Raw genomic sequence first — 12645 nt, forward strand, 5'->3', positions numbered from 1 at the left:
TCATCTTAAAGTGAACCTGAACTCCCACTTTCAGGATAAAGCAGAAGAATATCTCTTGAAGAACAAACCAAATGAGAATCAAGTTTGGTTAAGAAGCTTTGGGCCTGATGCTGCAAAATTTCCCCTCCGAAATCAATAAGTGTTTAGAAGTCAATGGACAATGGTAATTAACAACATTTTCAAAGGAAATAACAATGTACATACATTGCAGTTCCTTTCCAGTAGCACATCTGTATGGCAGGCTTCAACCTTTATAGTTAAAGGATATATTTTAATTAAAGTCAACACTGCATCAATGAGAGGCAGTACAGTCTACTAGAAACTCAAGTTTTAACCTAGGCTCTCCCACTCATCTGCTGTCCTGATTGAATCACTTCATCCCTCTTCCCACTCTTTCTTTCTTCAGATTGTGAAAGCTATGATAGGAAAAGGCTAAGGAACCTGCTGAGAGAATTCACCCACATTTTGGGTAGCTGAAGGCCACGTACTTTCCTCGGGAATGGGCAGAAGACAGTCTATAAGGTGAACGAATTGCTCTGGTAGCAGTAGTCTTCTCTCTGACCATTCTGGGGTGCTGCAGTCAGTACTAGACATGTTGCAGGAACACCTCTGGCCAACGAAGGGGTAGAGGCTGTGGGACATGGCCAGGAAAGCCACTAGAAGTCAGGTGGCCCACCTGGCTTGTGCTCTTCTGTGCCTCTTATCTGGACTCCTGTGGTACAAACAGGTGGTTGTTTATGAACGAAACATCTGACAAATGCTGAACCCTCCCTGTAGGAAATGTTTTACTCCAGCCTCAGGAAGCTTGAGCTGATTTTCATTATATACATGGCCCAGGAGTTCCTGTACCACCAATTCCACATGTGTGTAGTGCCCAAGCTGAATTCTGTATTTGATCAGTCAAATAAATCACACGGATTTCCAGTCATCAATAGTTACACGTGAATAAATTTGTGATGAAGGAATATATTGAAAAAAAGGTTATCCTTGAAGACAGATGCAAAAGTTCAGAACTTTCTTCTCTAAAAGTTCCAAGGAGTCAGTAGCTCAACATATCTTCAGTAGAACTAATAAGGAAAATGAAATTTCCATTCACAGGAAATCCCAGCATATCAAAAATAGTACCATACTCTTAATATAATGGAGATGCAGTTTCAAGCCCTGTAAAATAATAATAATAGTAATAATAATAATAATAATAACAACAACAGTAATAATTTTATTTTCTGTCTGAAGTAGTTTCTTGAAAACACCACCAAAACACATGGAAGAAATAAAAACTTTTCATTTATAACACTTGTAATACTAATATATATATTTTAAATATAATAAATGATTCTATGAAGTTATATGCTATTTGAAGAGAAACGTGTAAACATAATTAAGAAATTGTTCCAACTTCTGAGTTTAACATAACCACATTGAAGGAAAGTGTTTTAGGGGTACTGAAGTAAAATGAAAAAGTAGCAATTACTGTTTTCTGTTGTTTCTCATTTTGCTTTCACCAAAATCAACAGGCTTTTGTGACTTGTTTGTTTTTTTAACCGTCAGCTCTCACACTGAGAGCACTTTGTTCAGGTCAGGACTTGAAATCTTCTTTTCCTGACTCTATTGTTTTTTCCTAGAAGTACCAAATCCCTTTCGCCTAACTTCTCTGTGCAGATAAGCCACCGGACAAACATCAACTAATTCTCTTTGCCTGCCTCTTGTTCCATCAGAAGTGTTGGAAAGGTGAAGGACACTTTTTCCTTCAGCACAACAGATCTGGCAGGACATCATTGTCCTGAACAGGCATATCAAGCCAACTTGTACAACCGCAAAGCAAATTCACAGTCAACACGTTCTGCTAAGCTGACTAGAGAATTTCTGTGTAGGTACACTGATTTGACAGTATTAGCCCATTTAATCTTTTTCAATAGTTGCCCGCAAACATCAACAGAGAAGGAGAGAGGTCAGTTTGGATGTACATGGAGAAAAAGCTCAAATGCAATCTCTGGCTGTTGAAAGTTGTTCTTTGGTTACTTGAGACAAACATTCAAACCTCTGGATTACAAGGTTTACACTGTTTGATAAACACATGCAGCAGCTTCATCAGAGTGTACGTGCACATGCTCTGTTTCATGCATTTTGAAAGCATGTAGGTATATGGCTAACAGGCCACACAGAGAATTCTGGGGGAGTTGTTTATTCTTAACTCCTTTTTTTTCTTTCCTTCTCTTTTTGATCACAGTTACAGAGGGAGTAGATGGGGAGAAACGATGAATAAAAGGACAAAGACAATTTTTGTTTTGTTTATTGCCCAGAACAAGTTCACTTTCTTTATAGCCTTAGCTGATTTAATCCGAATTATTAACAAAAATCCCTTAAAAAATGCTTCCACAGAAAAATTAGATGGTGGGATGGTTTTGAAATAGGGTTAAGTTGGTCCAAGTGATAGTCTGTAGTCTTGGTCTCCCACCCATGACTGGGGTGGTCCCTTAGTGCTCCCCCGCGCTGGCCCACAGACTAGCTCAGTGTGTTGCATCTCTCTGCTTCCATCGCCAACACAATGTGTCTGCAAAGTGCAAAAGCTGGATGGCCCTGAAATGAACAGATGCAATTTTACAAGTCAAGTAAAATGATATGAAAAACCCTCATGAGGAAGAAAGGCACAACATTGGCTTTTATGAGAACATGATCAAGCCCCGAATAGCCTTAGAAGAGATTCAATGCATAAACTATAAACTGCTGTTAAACATTATGGAAGAATTGACAGCTCCTTTATTAGGAAGGTTTAGAGTCAGGTTTGGTAATGGAACTGTGCTCTCATCATTATGGAGGCTCTTAATGTCCTAACACTGGTCCTAAAACTGGAAAAGATCAATTGTTATGCCCTGCACATAGTCTTATTTCATTAATAATCACAGATGCTAAAATCTTGGCCGAGACAATGGCAGATAGATTAACTAAATTACTCCCACGCCTAGCAGCTTTCAGACCAAGTGGGATTTGTATGTGGAAGCTGAGATGAGGAGACTATATAGCCTTCCGTATTACATGAAGCATTAGAGAAAGACAGATTTAACAGGGCAAATGGAGATGGGAAAAAAAAAGGCATTTAGCTACGTGCAATGTCTCTCCTCGTCACAGCATTAAAAAATAAACTTTGGAAGACAATTTATTGCCTAAATTAAAACTCTCTCTGCTAGGTAGTGTTTAAAGGATGTAATTCATTCCCCTCACTCAATGCAGACTGGGAAAATTAGGCAAAGTTGTCACTTAGTACAGTCTGATTGCATGATCATTTTTTAACAGCTTCATGTATTGAGTTTGGCATCATAAAAAAGGCAGTAGCATGGAAAGTTGCAAAGGGTTTTGATGCTTTTTGGATCTGAATTCCATGAGAAAACTATACTGGAATTTATGAATGAGGCAGTGCAGGGGCAGTCTGGCTATAAACCTTAAAGTATTAGAGAATCTATTTACCCAGATGTGCTAATATCTTTCTGTGCTCCTTAAGGAGTTCTTGGAAAAGCAAAGAGAAAAATTTCAGGACACAGAGATGTATATTATTATGCATAACACAGGAGTATCTATGCAATCAAGACCACAATTGCAGGCAGGATTCATTCTTTTAAGTGGTAATGATGACGATCCTGTTTGACATACATTGAGACACAGTCCTTGCTCCAATGAGTTCACTTTCTAACTAGAGAACACAGTTGTTAGAAAGGGAGCAAACAATAAATGGACTTAGTTACTCAGAAACCTGAACCCACCAGCATCAAAGACGAAGATGAAACTCAAGTCATAAGTCCCAAGCCAAGCCCGCAACAGCACCTGGGTGCACATAGGTTCGTGCCCACCTTCTGGACATCACTGGGGCATCACTATGTAGTTTTCGTCCAAATATGTAGATCTGTCACAGTCACTTTTTACAAGTATGTGCAGCCACTGCAGGTTGCAAGCAGGGATATAGAAAGGGATGACTGATATATCATAGGGACCTCGACAAGCTGGAGAAATGGCCTGATTGTGACTATGCTGTTTATATTGAACTTATGAAGTTTAACAAGGGGAAGTGCAAAGTCCTGCGCCTGGGGAAGAACAACAATCCCATGCACCAATAAGCTTTTGCTGAGTTGCATGAAGAAAACATTTGAATGCAAGAGCAAGAAACAAAGGCTCAATCTGAACAAAATTGAATCTGCAAAGGACAGTGTTAACAATTACAGTAACAGGTAGCATTTGAATTACTCCAGCTTCTCTTTGGGTGTACCAACAGCAAGGCAGTCACTGGTGCAGAGCAGTTTGTGGAAAGTGTTATGTTCCACTCCTGAATCAGCCCCCAGCACTGGAAAGACTTCAAGCACTGGAGGCCTGAGTCAGTGTAGTACCAGGAAAGTGGACAAGTCTTGATTACACTTGCTGAACACTCAAACCATCCTCTGCCCATTTGTTGAAATACCACTAGGGCTGCACACTACAGCAAGGCCTGTAGGGCAGATACAGCGCACAAAGCTAACATGTCACGACAGCTTCAGTTGTGCCACCTAGGTGTCACTTCAACCATCCTGGCATGCAAAAGCAGTAAACCCAATACTAAAGCTCCTGTCTGCAGATGAGATTTGTCCTGAGCAAGCCATGCATTCCACTGTCCAGAGCAGAGGGAAACAGGCTGTCTCTACATGGGCTTGTGTACCCTTATCTAGTTTGCAATTAGGCATAAACCTGCAAGCAGGCACTCAATTCACTCAATCCCCACTGAAATCAATAGCAGCTGAGGGGGCACAATGATTTTTAGGAGTGCAGGATGAACCCCCATACAGGAGCCAGCTCACAATGTAGCAGACAGGTTGGATGTTTGGCCCATATAACAACAAATGGCTTAAACAGGGCAGGGAAAAAGCAGTTTTAAAATCCAGGATTATATACCTCATCTTTACCCTTTTAGAGTCCCCTCAGTCCCCACTAAGATTATCCCATCCAGTCCAGGAGGAAATCAGTTCAAAAGAAATTTTCACTCAATGCTTAAAAATATTATTTTCCAGAGACTGTAAGGTATCTGTGATAACAGTAGCTGCATTATTCACACTTCTAGGTACATGGAAAATACCTCTGAAAAAGAAAAGACTGGTAAACCACAAAATGTTCATTTTGATTACCTGTGAAACATGACTTAAACTTTCAAGAGTAAGTTCTGTTACACAAAGATCTGATGGAAATGAACCCAAAGCCCTGAACTCACATTCAGTTGACAAAAATGGGCAGAACAAACTAGAAAGTTGATATAAAGTTTTGGGTTTTGAAAAATAAAATATCTTTCTAATAAGACAACATATAGAGGAGAGGGAAAGAAACATCCAGGGAAATGAGTTGGTACTCAGTTGTTTTCCTGAAATGTCAATTAATACGGTTAAAGGTTTCAGAAAATATGTAATTTTTACAGTACTAAATGAAGAAATTCACAAAAACATTTTACTTTTATTAAATTCCAGTTAGAACTGAAAATGAATGTTTTATTTTTATTTTACATCTCAAATAGATTTTTAAGTGTTTAGTGATAATTATTTGATAAAACAAAATACTAATAAGTGGAAATCCAAATGAAATGTTAGAACCCAAAGTTATTGTCCTGGTTTTGTTAAAAAACAAGTTTCTCTTTTAGTGAATTTGCCTGTCAGCTAAAGCCTTCATATTAGCTGCATTTTCTGGAAAACCAGATACATGTTTTGATAAACATAACAATCGAATGCGAAGATATGATAACAATTGATGCACATCTCACGAGAGGGGCAACAAGAAACAGCTGACCAAGGAACTGACCGAGTATAACATCCCATTCACGTGAATACTTCATATAAAAGTGGGAGATCTCAAGGATCTCTTCCCTTTTCCTTTTTTCCCTTTTGCTTATGGCTGACATTAGGAGAGGACCTTGCTAGTCATCCCTGCAAACTGAGGCCTAGTGACAGACTGAATCCAGCTCTGGTTGGCTGCAGAGTCCAGCCCAGGATTTCAGGTGCTGGCTCTGCAGTTGCTGAGACTTTCAAGATTGGTTTTGTATATTTTGTATTATTTTCTCCATTCTTATTAGTAGCATTAGTAAAATATTTTTAATTTTTCCAGCTCTCTTCTCTGTCCTTCTTTCCCTCCCGATCGCCTCTCCTTAGTGGGAAGGGGGGAGAGGGAGGGGCTGAAGGGGGAAGCAGGGGGAGAGGGGGTTAACAATACATCTGCCACGGTTTTATTGTCACCCCGCAATCAAAATCCTCAACAGTTATTTTTCACTTTGAGTTAAACATTTTTCTTAAAACTTTAGTAATAAAAGAAATGGAGTATGAAATAAATTTAAAAAAAAAAAAAAAAAAGAAAGAAAGCAAAGAAATAGCAGCACTTAACACAAAATAGAAATTCTAAGCTCTGCCCACACAGACTTTGGTTTTTTGAGTTTGAAAGAAATTTACAGTCCACACAAGGCAAAGTTAGTGTCTGAAACATCCTAGTGGCAGAGGAAGACAGAGGATCTGCCTGTGGTTCATGGCCTGCCCAGCTGGAGATCTACCCCTGAGCACTGCTAAACCTCCAGCCACCTAGGGCAGAGAAGAACTACAAATGAAACAGGCTCCAAAGTTGCTTGCTCGGTGTGCTTAGGCTGCACAACCCCAGCTGGAAACACATCTGGCAGGGACTTAGGAGAAATGTCAACTCCATTTTCCCTCTGCAGGTGCACCTACTCAGTCAGCATAGTGTGGATTTGAGTCTAATCTCAAGTTCTGACTCTTCTTCTGCTCTATTTGTATGTGGGCACACACTCCATATGGATGCAAGCCAAAGTATAGAGTGCAGTAAAGCAAGACCCAAGAGAAAGAGTCCAGTGGGACTGAGCAGAGTGGGCAGCAGTGCACCAGGGGACACCTTCTCCTCAGCTCTTATCAAGTGCCACAGTGAAGGCTCTGAACCTGATACACGATTTTCTCTTATACTGCAAAGTAAGTGTGGTCTTGTTGGTACAAGTCACAAGTGCAAGTTAATCACAAATATTTAGCGTGGATTTACAAAGGGCCAGTCATGCTTGACTGACCTGATTGCCTCCGGTGATGAAGCGTTGATGAGGAGAGAGTGATGCATAAAGTATATTTGATTTCACTAAGACTTCTGACCCATCTCCACAGTCCTCTCATCTGGAAGCTGAGGATTCATGATCCACTAGATGTCATGAAAACTTCCTGGACTGTTCAACTCAAAGGCTACCTACCAATGTCTCGACAACCAGCTATTGGCCAGTAACAAATAGTAACAGTGATCTAGATAATAAGACAGAACGAACCATCAGTAACTTTGAAGATCCGAGGAAATTAGGAGTAGTTGTCACTCTGAAAGGCAGAACCTCACGCAAGATAGACCTTGATAAACTTGAAGATAGGGCAAATAAAAATTATTATGAATATCAACAAAGAAAAATGTTGTGTTCTGCACTTGACTGGGACAACCTCAGGCATCAGTACACTGACTGCGTAGGAGAAACCTGGCAAAAAGGAAAAGTAGACACCAGAATGAATATGAGCCAACAGGGAGCTCTCCCTGCAAATAAGGCAAACCACGTACTAGGCAACGCTACGAGAAATATGTCCAGCAGATCAAATTATAGTCTTTGTCTGCACACCTGGAATACGGTGTCCCAACGTGGATGCTTCCCACCCCCAAGTTCAAGAAAGATGTGCAGAAACTGGAGCTGATCCAGCAGAGAGCTACCAAAATGGTCCAGAGGTCAGAGGACATAACTTATAACAAGTTGAGAGAACTGGACCTATTTTATCTGGTGAAGAGGAGGCCACAGGGTGAATAGTCATACTGTACAACAATTAGAAAAGTAACAAGGAGGTAATAAAGACAATGTAGCCAAACTCTTCCCAGTAGCAGCAGATGGTATAACAATGGGCAAAGGTTACACGTTGTGGCTAGGGAAGTTGAGATCAGACATAAGGATAAGCTTTATTAGGAAGGTAGCATGGGAGCAGGTATCCAGAGATGCCGAAAAATCACCATCCTTAGGGATTTTCATGACTTGACTACACAAAGACACAGCTGACAGCAGGTGTTGGCAATAGTCCTGTAGGAGAGGCTGTTCCCAATTAACTCCAATCAGTTTCTCTGCCATTCTGTGAAACCTATCATAAATTTAATTAATATCATTCTGTAATAATTACTAATAAAGAAAACCCACTGATTGGTGACTTTACATTGCTATTTATAGAAAATGTAATTACCATATTTGTTTAGCTTTTTTTGTCTAATGATAATTTCAGCTATTTATTTTGCTGCTCTGCAGTTCAATTGGTAAGTGTAAATGACTATATTTAGCAAAGAGTGTGACTGTATTAACACCCTTGTCCACTTGACATAGTTATCTTTCACATGAGACAGCACACCATGGTCCTCATGACTCACTGTCATTGAAGATATTTTTGTCCAAATTACTTATGCCATTTCACATGGTTACTGTATGGTTACTCTCTGGTTACTGAGCAGCCCTGCAGAAAGGGATCTGGGGGTGCTTGTCAACAACAGCTCAATAGGAATCAGCAGTGTGTGCCTGGGCAGCCAAGAGGGCAAACCCCATCCTGGGGGGCATCAAATCCAGCAGACAAAGCCGGTCAAAAGAGGTGATTATTCTGCAGCCTCACCTGGGGTACTGTGTGCAGTTCTGGGCCCCACCATTTAAGAAGGATGTTAAATTCCTTGAATACACCCAGAAGAGAGCAACAAAGCTGATAGTAGGGCTGGAAGGAATGTCCTATGAGGAGCAGCTGAGAACTTTGGGTTTGTTTAGTTTGGAGAAAAGAAGGCTGAGGGGCAACCTCATTGCTCTCTACAGCAGAGCAATCTACAGAGGAGATGTGGACAGAGGGGTGTTGATCTCTCTGCTATCCAGTGTGGAATGCATGGGAATGGTTCAAAGCTGCACTGGGGGAGGTTTAAACTGGATATTAGGAGGCATTTCTTTACCAAGAGGGTGGTCAAACACTGGAACAGACTTCCTGTAAAAGTTGCTGATGTCCCAAGACTGTCAGTGTTTAAGAGGCATTTGGACAATTGTCTTAATAACATGCTTTAATTTGGTCAGCTCTGAAGTTGTCAGGCAATTGGACTAGATGATGGTTGTAAGTCCCCTCCAGCTGCAATATTCTATTCTATTCTATTCTATTCTATTCTATTCTATTCTATTCTATTCTATTCTATTCTATTCTATTCTATTCTATCCATCTCATAAAATGTCAGACACAGCAATTTTTTCACATGCATTACAAGTTGCACAGAGTGGTCCTCATTTGAACAGAAATCTCATTATCATGGAGCAAAAGTCTATGAAGACGTAAAGCGGAAGAAGAAATAGAAAGGTTGAGAAACAAAACCACACATACGGCCATCTGCTATTTCCCAATGTTTGCTGATTCCCAACAGAAAGGTTCCTCTCCACAAGACCATGTAACCATTGATGATGCTGATGTGAGATAACTGCTCTATTTCTATGCTAAACTGGCTTTCTGTTAGCAAAGGATGATGTTTTTTGCAGAATCTGTCACAAGCACAAAGCAGTTTGGGATTCTCTGTGAGGCAAAGAGTAAAATTCGTTATAAAGTTCTGAGGCACTGACTTGAGTGTTGAAGCACTTATTATTGACCTGATTCAGATCTAAAGAATCTCTCCAACAAAGGAGGCTCTTCTGCCAGTGAAGCACAATTTGAGACTCATAGCTTGTATATACAGGGAAAATTACCAGCATAATTATGCCAGTATAATTATACTAGCTTAGCAATGCCAATAAAATTCTCCCTCTATGGACACTGCTCTCTCAGTATAAAAATACTTATTTTCTATGGAGATCATCTCAACATAATTTAAATCACAACATTTATCTTGAGATAAGAAGGGCATGGAAAGTTTAACTGGCAGGATATACTGGGACAACCATACCAGTGTAGTTAGCCATTTTCATATAGGCAGCTTTCAGTTGTTCACAGGAGTGTGAGATTGTGTCTTCCTAATGAAAGCACTGGGTTTAAGTGTTTTCACATTGCTTCATCTACTGAAGTCAGAATAAATAATTATAAAAGAGAATCAGCTCAGTAATAGGATCTGATAAGCATATATCTCTGCTCAGCAAATTGCTATGCTTGCCTCATTAGGATTAACCACACTGCAGACAAAGAAGCCAAGTCACAGCTTCTGAGGATGTAGCACCAGATGGAAGTTCCTATTCGAAAAATGTCTCAGGAGATGTCTTGGCATCTGTTATTGAAGAATGTTATGGGTAAAACCATAATAACCACCCCTAAAAAGAAGCAAACAGATGTTGGTGAAGCTTTTGTGAGGATCTCATGAACAACTTCTAGAAGTTCATATTTTTTTATCTGAGCTATTGCATTTCAAGTGTTTGCATTATACAGACCCGTAGCCTGATGAAGAGCCCTTTACCTGGATCTTCATGAGAAAAGCCTTTGAAATCTTGTTTTAAAGCTTTGTTGGCTCAACTCTGATCTGTGGTTGGTCACAGAGGCCCACAGCTCTTTACGATCAATCATGGTAAGAATTTTATCAGGAACTAAGAATCACTTCTGCAATGTGTGACAGAAAGAAGCAAGGACACAGTATCACCTGGCTTTTCCCTATGACTTTTACAGAAACCACTCAAATACAAGACTGAAGATCTCAGAACAGCCACCATTCTCTGATGTGTGTACTACACTAACTGGAAAAATTTGGGACAGAGACTTGTGAGAAATTCCAGCTCCATTGTCCCTCTGTGGGTGCACCTACACAGGCAGCACATTGTAGATTTGAGTCTAATCTCAATTCCTGGCTCCTCTGGTTAATACACACTCAGGTATGGACTTAAGCCAAGCTCTAGAGTGCAATAGAGCAAGAGACAAGCGGAAGAGCCAAGCAAGACTAAGCAGAGCGGGCAGTGATGCATCAGAAAACACCTTCTCCTCAGCTGTTCTCAAATGCCACAGCAAGGGCTCTGTGTCTGGGCTGCAGCAGAGCTACCATCCAGCAAAACAGGAGGGAAAGGAGCAGAGCATAGGGCTGAGCATATTTAAGCCTTCTCTTGGCTTAATCCTTTCTCTAAGGCACAGCCTGTGAGAAATGGAAGAATGAAAACTGAGGCGCAGCATAGACTACCAAAACCTGCCACCAATCTTCATGAAAAGGTATGGTTAGTCTCCAAACAGTTAATGTTTGATGGACATTGGTCAAAGGCCTGGCTGACTAAGGAGGAAACATACAAATTTACTGGTCTGAATTTAAGAAAATGTCATTACACTTTTTTCACTATTAGCATGTAAGGCTAGACTCACTCCTTTCAATACTTAAAATGAGACTATAAGGATGGGAACAGACTTTTTAGAAAGGTGTGTTATGACTGGGAAAGGGGTAATGGTTTTGAAGTAGAAGAGAGGAGATTCAGGTTAGACATGAGGAAGAAATGTTTTGCAATGAGGACAGTAAAATACTGGAATGGGTTGCCCAGAGTGGTGGTAGATGTCCTGTCCCTGGAGGCATTCAAGGCCAGGCTGGATGGGGCTCTGAGCAACCTGATCTAGTTGAAGATGTCCCTGCTCAGGGCAGGGAGGGTTGGACTGGATGAGCTTTGAAGATCCCTTCCAATGCAAACTGTTCTATGATTCTACGAAAGTGACCATCTTCTTCCCAGAAGATGCCAAAGGAGGGCAGTTGAACTCTCAGGACATGCTAAATTCCTCACCGGATGAGCCATCGCTACCCCATTTTGTAATTCATGCTCCAAGATGCACATGTGCAGGATTGCTCAGCCACTAGATGTCCCTGTGTACTACAGGGCAAAGCAGAGATGAACTTCAGAAAAAATCCAGAGAAAAAGCTGGAGAGCAGCAGCATGGAAGTCTCCCTATTTGTGTGTCAGATCTCTTCCTGCGTGATGCAGCAATGGAATGATTTTCACTTGCTGACAGACTGTGTAGTTGTGAGCATACCTCAAGGAACATGCTTCTTGCATGTTCTAGCTTGAATTATTGAGCTGCAACTTGGAAATAACTGCAGAAAAAGTGAGAAGAAAACCTCTTTCCTCCTAAAACTGTGAAGTGGCAGATATACATTCCAGTTTCTCCAAAATAAGCTTTTATAAACTAACCAGCTTCATCATCCCAGCAGCTTGTCCCAGAGAGAAATTAAAGTCTACAGCAAAGGCTCTTATCTATTCTTTACATTGGATAGGTCATAAAAGGACAGAAAGTGTTCCCTCAGATCCTTTCCCTATGTTAGTTCTCCCATGTGTACTCACACACACTGTTATTTTCCAACAATATTCTCGTGTTCAGGACTTGTATTCAGCTCATCGTCACTTTGGGGCATGTAAGGTCAAAAGCCATAAAAATAGGTTGTGCAAATCTGATGGGGTCTGTAACAAATGCCATCCTGTGACTTGACTGCAGAGGTAGAAATCAATAGATGAGGAATGTGTTTGAGTGACTGCAGGGATCTTTTATCTTTTGCTTGACGAACAACTTATTTGGCTTGTGAGAGCAGAGTCTGTACCACCACACAAGTGTTGGGGACCTTGCACACAAAAACACAAACTGAGAGGAAAAAACAAAACAAAACATTTTTTTTTTTTTTTTTTTT

The 12645-nt window shown here is 40.6% G+C and overlaps 1 long non-coding RNA gene across 1 annotated transcript in view; it reads right to left on the bottom strand.

The window, feature by feature from the left end:
• The window catches only part of LOC110362457 (uncharacterized), a 132505-nt gene that overhangs the window by 22666 nt on the left and 97194 nt on the right, over positions 1 to 12645 (bottom strand). The window contains exon 4 of the long non-coding RNA XR_010470799.1: positions 463 to 1161. This is a non-coding gene — a long non-coding RNA (uncharacterized LOC110362457). The remainder of the gene's footprint in view (positions 1 to 462; positions 1162 to 12645) is intronic.

Source organism: Columba livia, chromosome 2 (genome assembly GCF_036013475.1).
Source record: "Columba livia isolate bColLiv1 breed racing homer chromosome 2, bColLiv1.pat.W.v2, whole genome shotgun sequence".
NCBI classification, from domain to species: Eukaryota; Metazoa; Chordata; class Aves; order Columbiformes; family Columbidae; genus Columba; species Columba livia.